A 14659-nucleotide genomic window follows, 5' to 3' on the forward strand; every position below is an offset into this window, starting at 1 on the left:
TGATATTGTTTCCTTAGACAATTAATCCAAATTCATTCTTTCCTCTCTCTGACCACTATATTCACTTTATGTGCTTAAATTATTCAGTTCTAAGTGCAGCTATCTTGGAAATCAATAAACTTATTTTACAGAGTATTTCCAATGAAAATAATTCTGTTTAAAACTGCAGTGTATGTGTGCATGTGTGTGTAGTCTTGTAAGAAACATTCAAATTTTATTTTTCCTTTCTTGTTTCTGACCTTCCATTTCCAATATCCTTTGCCTCTCACTGGATTGTGAATGTGCCCTTTCCCTACATCTGAAAATCTTTCAACCTTCACCATTCATTCTAAGAATCAGCAATATGTTACGTTTTTATAGAACCTTTCTTCCAGGGAACAGAGAGTGTTTCATATATATTACCACATTCATCCTTAAAATTTCTCTCACAACACCCATAGCCCTGGCTAAACTATACCTCAGTTCAAACCTCAGTCTGTATCTTTAGCTCTTTCTTCCTTGACTGCCTTTCCTATAAACTCTGTAAATCACATTTTTAGAATCCTGCATCTGTAAAAATATGCATAATTCTATCATTCAGGTGACCTTTCTTTCTAACCCTGTGCTCAGAATTCACCATTTCTATTTCAAAACTTTGCCACAGACTACCTAGTAGGCATTAGGTCACTAAAGTCTTCCTACTTCTCTCTGTAACTTCTCTTCTTCTTTGTGATAGTGAAATAATCTGACCTGATTATCATACTGTGATTTCCTCCTTTTTTTAACCACATCACTTAAATTTGCTCTAAACTACATTTGTGTCCCTTTTACACTTGGCCTTAGCCAAAAGGCTGAGAAGAGATTGTGTTCCTTTTAAATGTATTTTCTTTTTTCAATAATGATTAAAAATCATATTCTAAATTTTATTTTTATGATCATATGAAATTTAAGTATTAAAATAGTTTCCTTAGCAGTAATAGCTAACATGTGTTAATGTTTATCATCTAGTGGTCACTTTGATAAATGCTTAGATAGTATCATTTAATTCTTAATGTAATAGGTATAAGAACCCAATCCTATTTTCTATATATTATCGATAGAAAAATAAAGGTTTTTAAAGGTTAAGTATCTTGCACAAGAATGTAGCAGAACTCAGACTTTGACTAAAGTAGCCAAAGCACATCCCTATTTATCATTCTACATTTTCTCTAAACAATTACCGTAAATTGAGAGTTAAAAAAAAAAACCTGCAATATTACTTTCTCTCAGAATTTACCAGTTGCCTTTAAAAACATTGGTAACTTAGTTTTAGATTTGAACTGGTTCAGAAAAGTAGTATAAAATATGTTTACTTGGATGAGACTACCGCTACTCACATGTTTAAAAAAAAATCAGACTTAAAAGTCGTTACCTCTAATCAGAATTAAAATAAATCATTACATCCAATATGCATTTCAAAATCATTACAGAGAATGTAAGAGGCAACAGCTATTATCCTATACAGAATGTGTTTTCTATTTTTTTCCCTGAGCTATCTAGTGCCCCATTTTGTTTTTGTTTAGTTTTGTTTGATGAACTGGCATACTTACACAGTCATCTATCGATTAACAAAAGGGATACGTTCTGAGAAATATGTCATTAGGTGATTTCAATGTATGAACATCATGGAATTAACTTACAAACCTAAGTGGCATAACCTACTACACATCTAGGCAATATGGCCTATTGCTCCTAGGCTGTAAGCCTGTATACCATGTTACTGTCCTGAATACTCTAGGCAATTTAACACAAGAAGTACTTGCATATCTAAACATATGTAAACATAGGAAAGGCATAGTAAGATTGGAAAGTATCATAATCTTAAAGGATCATCATCATCTGTGGTTCATTATTGACTATAACATCATTAGGAGGCACAGATCTGTATTAGTGAAAGCTAGTCTGTTATATATAGCCGAATTTATTACACAGTATCAGCATTTCCCTTTGATTTATTAATTCTGAGAAACTGATCAAAATTTATATGTGAATGTTTCTTCTCATGAAGCTTACTTTTCTTCAGTCACTGTGTGTAGCACATGAGGGACATTAAGTATACAGACACTGAGACAAAAAGAAAATAACCTAACTTTCAAAATTGTTTGGGTAAAGCTAACAATTATGCTAAATACTTTCCTTTATAGATGTATCACATTTCAAATACTACATACATAACATATATTTAACAGAGTTTAGTAAAATGTCAAATAAACTTAAAACAATATATTTCTTCCTGCAATAATACTTAAATCATATTAATACATTTGAGATATGTGAGTAGTAAAGAGTTAATTATTTGCAATAAAACCCAAAGGTCAAGAGCTGAAATGTGACAATCTATTGAAGTTTTTGATATGCCAGTGTTACAGCATAGAAAACAAATAATATTCAATAAATTAATCATTAATGCATCTAGATCATAAAATAGGATGGGCATTAAAGATGATCTCACCGCAACAGCTGATGTTTCATTGATACAGGAAAGGCTCAGATAATCTGGACAGATGAAATGGTTGTATAATATTTTCCTCTTTCACCACTTCAAGTATATCTGTCCAATTTTAGGCCCATTCCTTTAAAAACAAGACCATAGTTTGATAATTTCCCTTCACTATTTGCCTGACTTGATAAAGATGTTGTTTATACATTGAAAGTTATGTCTTGAGTAGCTGAAATCATAAAATAATAGTATGTAGCTTTCAAGTATTTAAGTGTCTTCCAGATAAGCTTTGAATCATTGAATTAAAGGCTATAATCCAGGCAGATGTGAAACTAAAGACAAATTTCCTATGCAAACATATATACCATATGAAAGTCATGCAAATACTGCCTTCAGAAGAAAAATAAAGGCTTGTTTTATTTTTGTCCCTCAGACTGAGCTACTTTATCAGAGTACAATTGCAAAGTAAAGATTTACATATTTTTGACTGAAAAAAATAATTTCCATACCACATGTATGTGACTTCACAATTTGAAGATTTTAGGACACTGACATGAATAGGTACCAGGTCATTAAAAAAAGAGACTCAGATAGTCGGAGTTACTGTTAAATTTATTATACATTTGATAGAAACACCACAGAAATTCTTCAAATTAAAACTAACTACAATCTAAATATCTTGATTATGGAATGGATTCAATGGTGTTTAGATATTAAACTTAACCTCAAAAATAATGTGGTTATATGAAGATTGCGTAGAAAAGAAAAATATATGGTAGGGAGTATGTTAATATAGAAAAATTACCACTTGAAAAACAATTCATCTGAAAGAAGCGCAGATTCTGTCATCTATCCTGTCAACAAAGAAGGAATCAAGGGAGCAAGGACAGTGATTTCCCCTGCATTGCATTTGTGTGAGTATAAAGAGATTTAAAGTTTATTATATAAATGAACTTGTTACAAAGATTAAATTGATGACATTTAGAGATAAAAATGCCAAATATTAGATCCTATTCATCAAACTGAGCGAGTTTGGAATCATAAAAAGAAAAAATTTTACTAGCTATTCATTTGGTAACATTTGCGCAAAATAATATATTATCACAGACTGTCAGAGAACTGACACTTTGCCAACTAGTCTGATTCAAATTTGTAAAAAAGATGAACAAAGGATATCAGACTCCAGAGGAGGGGAGAAAAAAAGACAAGACATAGGATTATATAACCCATAGAATTTTACAGCTAGGAGAAATGTAAAAAAAAATCTATCTCATACTTTCCTTATATCCTTTTAGAAAAGCAACTAGAACAAGTAATAATAACATCTTTCGCAAGGACACACAGTTAGCAGGTGGCCAATTACCATACCTGAAACTAATGAATTATATAAATAAAGAAAATGTAAGAAAGATGTTTTGTATACACAGCATACAAAACACATTAAATATAACATTACTATTTTTATGTCTTTACTTATATATGATTCAATGACTTGAGTAGAACTTGATAGGATAAAAGCACTACTTCAACAATGTTTAAAGTTTTAAAGATATATTTCAGTTAGTACTTTCACTATTCTTCAAATTTAATTTTTAAGATAATTTTGAAAAATGCATCTTCATACCACCCTAAGTCCTATTAACTTATAACTGATAATAAGTTCTTTAAAATTAGTTTATATAATTTTAATTTGTAATTTCATAAAATTTTTAGTCAAAATGTGCATTCAAAACTCAAGATGAAGTGGTATTACCTTGTTTTGACATTTACTACTACATGTATTATAGTATATGTATAACATATCAGTGGTTTGTACCATGCCCTAAAACTTATGACACCAAATGCTGGCAACCCTTTCTCCTGCTTTCTAAAATTATAGTCTAAAATATTAATAAATATTAATATATTCATCATACAATTAATTGCCTTTTTAAGAAATCAATATCGTGTTATTTTTAGACAATGTCAAAATATTGCATTTTCTAAAAAAAACCCAGTCATTAAACTTAGAAATGTCAAGTACACCTGCGAATTTGTTAAGGGGACACTACAATTTTCTATTTGATTTGAAAATAAATCAAGCAGCCACAGCATTCTCGAAGTAACACTATTAATTACTTCTGCTAATTGCCTCTGAGCAATTGGGAAAGAAGTAAAGCAATCTCCTCTGGTTTGATTTGAAGGACATCACAGGCTCTCACCCCATCAGACTGCCTCTAACATTCCCCCTCCTTGGGGCTAGACTCTGTCCCTCCCAGAACGGCAAAATCTGTCAGAAGTTTTATACTGAGCTCAACTCTCTGTTCAGGCCCCTCTGCAATGTTGTCCTCACCCAAGATTTGTCTTCTAGCAGAAAAACAGGGAGAATGTCATATCTAAAGGAGAAATTCCTAGGTCAGATATCATTTACTTCTTAATGTTGGCTTAGTCTGTCTTTACTGATGGGTTTTATCATTCAGGAGCCATTCTAGTACTTAAAATGATATTGATTAATCATCATACTCATCACTGTTCAAGCTTGGAGGAAAATAATATCTATTGAAAGAATAAAAAAACTTTTTATTCAACAATTTTTTGAAAAATAACATTTCCAAGAACTATCACTGATCCATGTCATTATCGCCATAAAAACCAGCTGGTAATTTTTACTTAGATAGAAATGAAAAATGGAAATAATTTTATGTAGTCATGATGTCCATCTGCAAATCAATAAACAAAATGAAGGACAGAGTAAAATCTATTTTAAGAGTTCAAGAGTGGGTATGGTGGCTCATGCCTGTAGTTCTAGCATTTGGGGAGGCTAGAATGAGAGGAATGATTGAGGCTAGAAATTCAAGACCAGCCTAGGCAAATTACCAAGGTCCCCTCTCCACCCTGATCTCTATAAAAATAATTTAAAAATTAGCCTGGTGTGGTGTGGTGGTTCACACTTGTAATCCTAGCTACTTGGGAGGCTGAGGACAGAAGGGTCACTTGAGCACAGGAGTTCAAGGCTGCAGTGAGCTATGATTGCACCACTGCACTCCACACTGGGTGACAGAACAGAACCCTTTCTCTAAAAATCCAAAAAATAATCCAATAAGCTTTTAACATGAGAATCCCTTCCAAATTTTTTATATCAGTTGTTTCAAAATGTTTGTTTTCTAGGAAAATTAATCCTCCAATCAATGTGTGTGAGTGTGTGTGTATGTGTGTATATATGTATATATATATATACACGCTTTTCTTCTGCTGCTGTAGATTACCCAAAAATAAGAAAACAAACAAGCAAATAAAAATTGGTATTTGGGAACAATTTTACATGCTCTTTGCTAAGGCTATGTATGCAATCTCCCAAAATGAGAGAAATACCTGAGTAATCAAGCAACCTTACCTCCATATTTTTTTAAAATAATACATTCATCGAAATGAGACACTGGTTAATTAAAAACCAAGAAGAGCTTTAAGGGATGACCAGTATTAAGTAAACTTCTGAATCTGCCAGTTATCAATTATGATTATTCAAGTTACTTTTCTGATTTTTTTGAGTCATTTTAGCTACTACATAAGGCACTTAAGTGGATAAAATTGATTTTTTGACATAAAACTTCTGCTACAATAGATGTTTAATAATTGATGCTTCTCTTTCCTCTATTTGCCTGCCATTAGACTGGTTCTAACCCTAGTGGTGCAATTCTGATAAGATTATTCAACCCTCCATACCTCTGTTTCTTCATCTAAAAATGGTGACAAAGGGGAGCTGAAGAGAGATACTCAACTGTGTTTTACCTGTGGTTGCTGGAAGTCGGAAGCCTTTGCGTAAAGGGAAAAGATGATGAGTCCACACAGTGAAGTATATTATAGCAATTAGAAGCAAAGGTCACACAGCAATATAGATAGATCTTTTTAAAACCACAATACCAGATGAAAGACGTTATGAAACGGAAGGGTAATAACACACACTGGGGCTTTCAGAGGATCGAGGGTGGGAGGAGGAAGAGGGTCAGGAAAAATAACTAATGCTTAATATCTGGGTGAAATAATCTGTTCAACACATGCCCATGACATAAGTTTACCTATCTAACAAACCTGCACTTGTACCACTGAAATTAAAATAAAAGTAAAAAAGAAGCAAAATGAAATATATCACACAATGACATTTGTTTAAATTAAAATATTTGCATAAAAATTGCAACACACATTTTACAAGAATATGTGCACAGAGATGTTCAACATCACAATGTGGCATGGGAGGTTGAGAATCAGAGCACCTCATATAGTAGAAACTCAATAAATGCTAATCCTCTAGCACAGACCATGTAAAATGTAAAGGAACGTGTATGTGTATGTGTGAGGGTGTGTTGTAATAACCTCTCCAGAATTTCCTGGTAAGAAAACACATTCAATCTAAAGTAGGGCTAAAGCTAAAGCTAAAACCTTGATTGAACATGACTTTTATGATTTACTATAGTATTAATTTAACTTCCTACATTAATAGTTTCAGAAAAAAGAGAGAATAAGAAATAACATGAGAATAAACAAAGCAAATTTAGAATTAGGTAATTGACTAAAACTATTTTTAAATTTTTTCAGCGTGACTGACCTTAAATTAAACATTTGTACATTTCTATGTCTGGACAGCAATAACAAAAAAAGATTCCAAAGACTAATTATAATGCTTGAGGGTTTATAAAACTTTGACTCCCCATGTCATTTATAAACCTTGCAATTAGCATATTTTAAAGGATTGACTGTATAACAGGTAATATTATCATGACTCTATATTTTTAATTCATCCAATTAAATATCTACTTTGAATGTGAATTTTCAGTTTAATGAAGAAATATCCTAATATTTAAATTCTAAAGCTAAGACTTCATATCTTTAAAACATGTATATTAAAAGCTATTAATAAAATTAAGTCAATATTCATGACAAAATTACCCTTTTCTGTTAGATTTAGATTTCTATACAACCCCATTTTTTCTAATAAGCACTTCTTTAGAAACTGAAAGAATAATACACCTTGATTTTCCAGAAGAAATAAACTCTTTAAAACTGTCCATCAACTAATGAAACCACCAATTTAATTACTTTTCTCAATCTCGAGAATATAAAATGATCTAATTTGTAATTAGTGTTATGACAAGTGCCTAATAAACTTAAAATGATTTGACATTAGAGCTGAATTTTCATTGGAATTGGTGGAAAGTTTTATAACTTGGGGATTTTCTAATCCCCAGGCATATTGATGAAATCTAACTCTAATTTAAAATCATCCTGATCCTTGCTGTTTTCTGATTATAACTCTAGGTACCAAACACTACAAAAGTAAATAAATTAAAAACGTATTGACACTTCATAAAAAGGAGCTAATTCTTATTGATTTTATTTTAATGCCATTTTTACTTTTATATGAATCATTTGTATATTAATATATAATATGAGCATAAGTTAAAAGATGTACCATATGGATGTACAATTAGTATAAATCAAATTATTTTCTCATGAACCTGAGATACTCACACTTTGATGTATTAAAAAGAGCCCTGATCTGAAGAGAACATGCTTTTGGAGTATGTTTTTATTTTCAATACTTGAAATAAATCTTCCATATTGAGTAGCTCCTTATATTAGAATTGAAAACTATGACCAAAAAATAAAAAACAGCTAAAACTACAAACACAAACCCACAATTTCCCCCAACACACACACACACACAGAGATTATAGCAAGTAAATCTTCTGCAAGTCTCATTTTTAAAAAGTAATTTGATGCAGATTTTTCTTATAATATCTTTGTAAACACACAATATGTTCCCAGGAAATTAAAAATGGAACGGCTAATCTAATATCCTGCCCCTTGCAGGGGACTGCAGCTGATAACTTCCAGGGAAATTGACAACTACCCAATCTTTCCCCTCAGGAATATACATGACTGCACAAGAAAGGTATATTCAGTTCCTTTAGAACTTGAGATTTATTTGAATATAGAAGCATGACATTCAAATATCTAAAGTTCATTTTAAATTTTGTATCTGTAGAATAAAAACCCTATCATGGAAAGGATCTATCTAATCAATCAAATTAATTGTTCCAAACCTCAGAATATTTTTTCAAACTCCCAGACCAACAGGCCCATCAAATGCCACAGGAAGGCTCTCTTAGGAAGAAATTTACAAATTCACAGTTCTAATCAATGGCACATATGCTTTCATTTACGTCCACAATTATTTTCCCATTTTGAGGTTGGACTCATGATTTTATCCATTTCTATGTAATCAATAAACATTCTCAAACATACTTACAACTGAAATGTTTGTTTCTAACAACCCCCTTAATTTGTATCTTCTAAATCAAGTCTCCTCATGGCATTACCTGGTTTCCCAAGTTCTTCCACTAATGCCAGACACCTCCAGCCAGGATCCCACGCTACAGCACACCACTCAAACACCCTGACACCATCTCCCCAAATTTCACTGCCTGTTGTCCTATTTGTTCACCCTTCTAAAAGGGTGTCTTAAACTGACTTACACTAAGATTCTAATAACTGCAAAAAGTTTTCTCTGTCAAAACCAGCATTATTTAAATTCCCTGATATTCTGGATTGGATTCTGAAGTAGAAAGAGGAAATCAGTGGGAAACCAGATGAAATCTGAATAAATTTCAGAGTTTAAATGTCAGTAATATACCACTGTTGATTTCTGTTTTTAAAAACCTGCCACGATAATGTAAAATATTAAGGGGGTAGAGGAAATGGAGGAAGCATCTATCTGGATTTTATATCATCTTTGCAACTTGTCTGTAAGACTAAAACTATTCCAAAATAGTTTATTTAAAAAAAAAGTGTTGTGTTTTTAAAAGAGACTTCAATGTATTGACACAAAGGATGAGGAAGATGGAAATTGCAGATACAGTGTTAGATTTGCAACAAGAGAAGTTTGAGATGAAGAAACTGTAGTCACTCCTCGTTTTACCCCAGAAACACAGTTGCCTCTTTCTGCCTTTGCATAAAGTTTGGCTGTGAAGGAAATTCCATTTATTTGCATGGCATCTGCTCAGGCAACTGCATAACCTCAGATTTGCTTTTCAGAGAGATGAATCCTGTTGCATTATGGAGTATGGCCTTTAGAAAGGAAAGAGAAGCTGCCAGATGAGCACTTAAGGCTCTGTTGCAGGAATGTTAGGCAAAAGTTGTGACAGACTAGTGAAAGTAAAGAAAAACTGAAATGAATAAATCAGGAAATATGAAGAAAATATATAACATGAAGAAAATAGATAATGGCAAGAGTGAGGGAAGAATAAAAAATGACTCCCAGATTTGCCTGTGTCACTGAGTAGATGATTGAAAAATGACTGGTAAAAAAAGTTTTAGAAGGAGGTATGTGGATAGAGGGCAAAGATGGTGAGCATATAGATGCTTAGACACTTATGGAGATTTTAAGTGGCAATGGAAATGATAAGAAGCTCAGAAGAAGGGTTGAACTGCAGGTGAAGACTGAACAACCATCAGCCTGAAAGTGATGTGGATAAATTTCCTGAAATAATTCAAAAAGTTATTAAGATGATCTAAGTAGAATGCATAGGTTCAGAAAAGACAAAAAACTGAAGTTCCAAGTCATATAAATGCACAGCCCAGAGATTATAAATCAGGCTATTCCTTAGACAGGTTCAAGTATTATGCTAAGAAATGTATTCAAAAAACTTGTTTGTAAGGAAAAAAAAACTGTTAAAAAACGAATTTTGCCTTATGTAAATGCTTACATCATGTTTCATTGTTCATCCCTAAGAAAATCACAGTTAATAAAGAAGAGCAAATAGATAAATATAGATAGAAATAATACACATGTAATCGTTATTAACTGTTTCCACAGACACAGTTTATTTCTCTACAGTCATAACTTCATAAAAACAGCATAAAGAGTTCTCTTTAATATTAAAGGATCAATGGGTCTTGTTACTAACAATATCTTTAGTTACATTTTGGTTGAAATTACGTTAATGAAGCTCTAGAATGACCAATTCTACAAGATATTTAAACAATTTTCTCATTAGGAGAATTTTCACTTCAGTTTGAATACTGATTTACATTTACATATAAATTTTCCTTGTTTAGATTTTTCTATTGAAAGAGATCTGTTTCACAGCAAGATAAGGCATTGGCAGTTGAACTTAACAACAATTTCATATAGCAGTAGTTGTAGAATTGAGCTGAGTATCAAGAACACGACTTCTTGTTTCCTTAGGAATAGTATTTTATTTCAATGTGAATTTCACATTGGAAAAAAATGAAATAAAGATTACGTTGCACTTGGAAATCTGCACATAAAACACCAAAAGTATTCACAGAGGAATGTGTGTATGATACACGCACACACACACGCACATAATTCTAAAATTTTGGCATTAAAAAATCTCCATCCATAGAAAAAAATACATTTGCTTTATTCATATTTAACACCACTTATCCTTTCTAACTTCTATGTTAAAAAATTTTACATTGAATCCATCAAAGGCAAGCCCACAAGGTCCATTCCAGGCTAACAAATGTCTTAGTTACATGGTAATCATTCAGAAGCTTAATTGAAAAATAGGAAATTGGTGAGTCTAAGAGAAGGTAGGAATGGTGATACTCTTTAAGCTATAAAAATTCATTTGGTGATAACATAGTTAAATCTTGGCCTCTTCTCTTGGTTTTTAATTTCCACTATCCTTGGGAATGAGGATGATCTGTCTTGAATATCTCATTTTAGTTTTGTTTTTCAACTTTTATTTTAGGTTATTACATTATGCTGGGATTTGGTGTACAAATGATTTCATCACTCAGGTAGTGAGCATAGTACCCAATAGGTAGTGCCTATTTTTCCCATCTTTGTGTCCACATGGACACAATGTTTAGCTCCCACTTATAACTAAGAACAGGAGGCATTTAGCTTTCTGTCTCTGAATTAATTTGCTTAGGATAATGACCTCCAGCTGCATCCACGTTGCTGCAAAGGACGTGATTTGGTTTTTGTTTTATAGCTGTGGAGTTTTCTATGGTATATATGAAGCACATTATGTTTACCCAGTTGATGGGCATCTTGGCTGAGTACACATCTTTACTATTGTGAATAGTACTACGGTGAACATATGGGTGCATATATCTTTTTGGTAGAACAATATATATGCCTTTGGGTAAATATCTAGTCATGGGATGGGTCAAATGGTAGTTCTGTTTTAAGTTCTTTGAGAAATCTCCAAACTGCATGGCACAGAAGCTGAACTAATTTACATTCCCACCATGTATAAGTGTTCCTTCTTCTCTGTCACTTTGTCAACATCTGTTACTTTTTGACTTTTTAATAATAGCCATTCTGACCAGTGTGAGATGGCATCTCATAGTGGTTTGATTTGCATTTCTCTAATGATTAGTGATGTTGAGCATTTTTTATATGCTTGTTGGCTGCATGTTTTCTTTTGAGAAGTCTCTGCTCATGTCCTTTGCCAAATTTGTAATGGCATTTTTTTTTCTTGTTGAATTATTTAAGTTCCTTATAGATTCTGGGCATTAGACCTTTGTCAGATGCAGTTTGTGAGTTTTTCTAATTTTAAATTGTCTTGTGATACTAACAAGAATTTTTATTTGATTAACTGGAGACAGATCCTTCAGAAAGAATATGGATCTCTATATGTTACCTTGCAAAACAGAAGTTGTATTCTATAGGAATTATTTTTTCACATTATTAAGATAAAATATGGCTCTTCTATGACTCATAATTGATACATGAAAGCTATGGATCCTGCAAATATTACAACTTAAGTATAAGGAATATGCAGGGACTGTTGTCTCTAAGGACTAACAAATCTAGGTAACCTTTGTGGTACTAGATTTGTGAAAAAGTTTGACATAACTTTAAAATAATGATGTTTCTTTTGATTTTATACCACTTAATTACATAGAAGTTATTTTAAAATACATTAAGCCATTGTCATATAAACAATGGTGTTGTATTCAGCGTTTCTGAACTGGATAGAGAAAGAAAGAAGCCAAATTAGACTCTCTGAAAACGGCTAAACAAAATGTGTTCAAATTTTAACTCTACAGCTTGCTAATTTTATGACTTAAGACAAATTGCATACCTAAAAAAATATGGTTAATAATATTTACCTCAAAGTTATTTTTAACAACTTTGAATGACATAAGAAAAATAATTTTATAAACTTAAAAGTACTTACGTGTGTACTCATTATATAATGTTTGTCATATTGCCTAATCAACATAAAAGCCAAGAAAGTTGTCTTTATTCTGATGAGTAAAATTCAAGAAACTGAATATGCAGAGTAAAATACAATTTTCTCAGTTTTAGAGTACAAAAATGCACACAATGATAGAGTCCTGTCAAAATAAAAAATATTTTATATGTAATATGTATTAACTCAGTTTGTATTCACAATATACACAACTGTTGTCAAACATACTATTCTTCCGAAACTTTGGAAGTAGTATCTTCATGTGCCTTAAATGATAGTACAAGGATATAAATTGTACTAACCACCTGTTCATAGCAGGTAAACAATGCCAATAAATTAATGTACAGATCTGCATAATTCTAATATTAGAGACAGTGAACTCAAAAGAGTTCTCCAAAAAGTTCTAATATACACAGGTTCTAGGGCTCTTTTATCCTGTTTTAGAGTATTGTCAAGGATAGTAGATGAATCAGCTTTATGTTCTAATAAAATGATTTTTCAATGAGTCTCAGAGAAGTCAGCCATTTCCTTCAAAAATAATAATAGAATGTCTAGAAGCACATAAACTCTTTCAATGCACATCGAATAACAGAGAACTTGTTAAACATTTAACTAACCTAAGAAGTTATACGAATTACCCAAACAGCATGTGATCTTAATAAAGAGGTGGATATGGGTGTTACCAAGTGGCAAAGAGCAATGAGGAAAAAGAAAATAAATGCAGTATAAAATGGGCAGAGTTCAGGACAATGATAATAGCCTCTGAAAAAGCATCAGAAAAAGAAGTGACAACAAAATATTCTACCAACAAGCAGATTATAAAATATGCAAATCATACAAGAAATCCAGAAAGTAAAAAACTAGTAATAATGCTAAATCCCAAAAGTCTATAAGATTTAAAATTATTACATTTTAATAAGCATTTATTTTTATTATTTATTTATTTATTTATTTATTTATTATTTTTTATTTTTTTATTTTTTTATTTTTTGAGATGGAGTTTCGCTCTTGTTGCCCAGGCTGGAGTGCAATGTCACAATCTTGGCTCACTGCAACCTTCACCTCCTGGGTTCAAGCAATTCTTCTCCTCAGACTCCTGAGTAGCTGGGATTACAGGCATGTGCCACCACACCAGCTAATTTTTGTATTTTTAGTAGAGACCAGGCTTCACCATGTTGGCCAGGCTAGTCTCAAGCTCCTGATCTCATGTGATCCACCCACCTCGGCCTCCCAAAGTTCTGGGATTACAGGCTTGAGCAACTGCTCCCAACGAGAAAAAAAACATTCTTAGAAGAATTTGCCATCTGGAAAGCAAAGTTCTAGTAAGTAACAAACTGAGCATTTAGTAAATAAAGAAAGACAGTTATATCCCCTGTTATATGCACAAAATGATGACACGAGGAATGAATTAACATGGCAAAAAATACTCTGACTTCTATAGCAACTGAAGAGTTATAATTTCTCATGAAATACTTATTATTTTTAAGTCATATTGTCTGATCAAAGTGGAAACCAATAAGGTTGTCCTTACTTTGATAAGTAAAATCCATGTAATTGGCAATGTGAACAATATCCCATAGGCAAAATGAATACTATATTCTCAACTTTTAAAAAGAAGGCATACAAGACTGCGTGTGTCTCTGTTGTGGACACGCGTGATTGACTCTTTAACTGTATCCTTAACCATCACATATGCATGCCAGGCTGGGCACGGCTCTGAGGGCGGCCAGGGACAGACGTATGATACAAGACTATTGGAATTAATACTAATTTGATATGTAAAATGTATTAGCTCAATTTACAGGATAAGAATTAGAGATAAAAATTAAACACAGATGGTTACCTGAAAATTGTTGATTATTTGTTAAGTGCTTAGTAGTTGAATTAATGTTAGTAATTGAATTAATAATTTGTCCTTATGGTTTATTATGTTTTTCTAAGTTAAATGTTTCCAAGCTTCAGATAAGAATCTTACAAAACAGGCCATCAA

The 14659-nt window shown here is 32.2% G+C and overlaps 1 protein-coding gene across 1 annotated transcript in view; it reads left to right on the forward strand.

Moving 5' to 3' along the window:
• The first annotated feature begins 3259 nt into the window (after positions 1-3259).
• The window catches only part of RGS21 (regulator of G protein signaling 21), a 49981-nt gene continuing 38581 nt past the window's right edge, over positions 3260-14659 (forward strand). Inside the window, exon 1 of the mRNA XM_010375543.2 lies at positions 3260-3372. The gene's annotated coding sequence lies outside the window, so the exon portion shown is untranslated. The remainder of the gene's footprint in view (positions 3373-14659) is intronic.

The sequence above is a fragment of the Rhinopithecus roxellana genome, chromosome 8 (genome assembly GCF_007565055.1).
Source record: "Rhinopithecus roxellana isolate Shanxi Qingling chromosome 8, ASM756505v1, whole genome shotgun sequence".
Lineage (NCBI taxonomy): Eukaryota > Metazoa > Chordata > Mammalia > Primates > Cercopithecidae > Rhinopithecus > Rhinopithecus roxellana.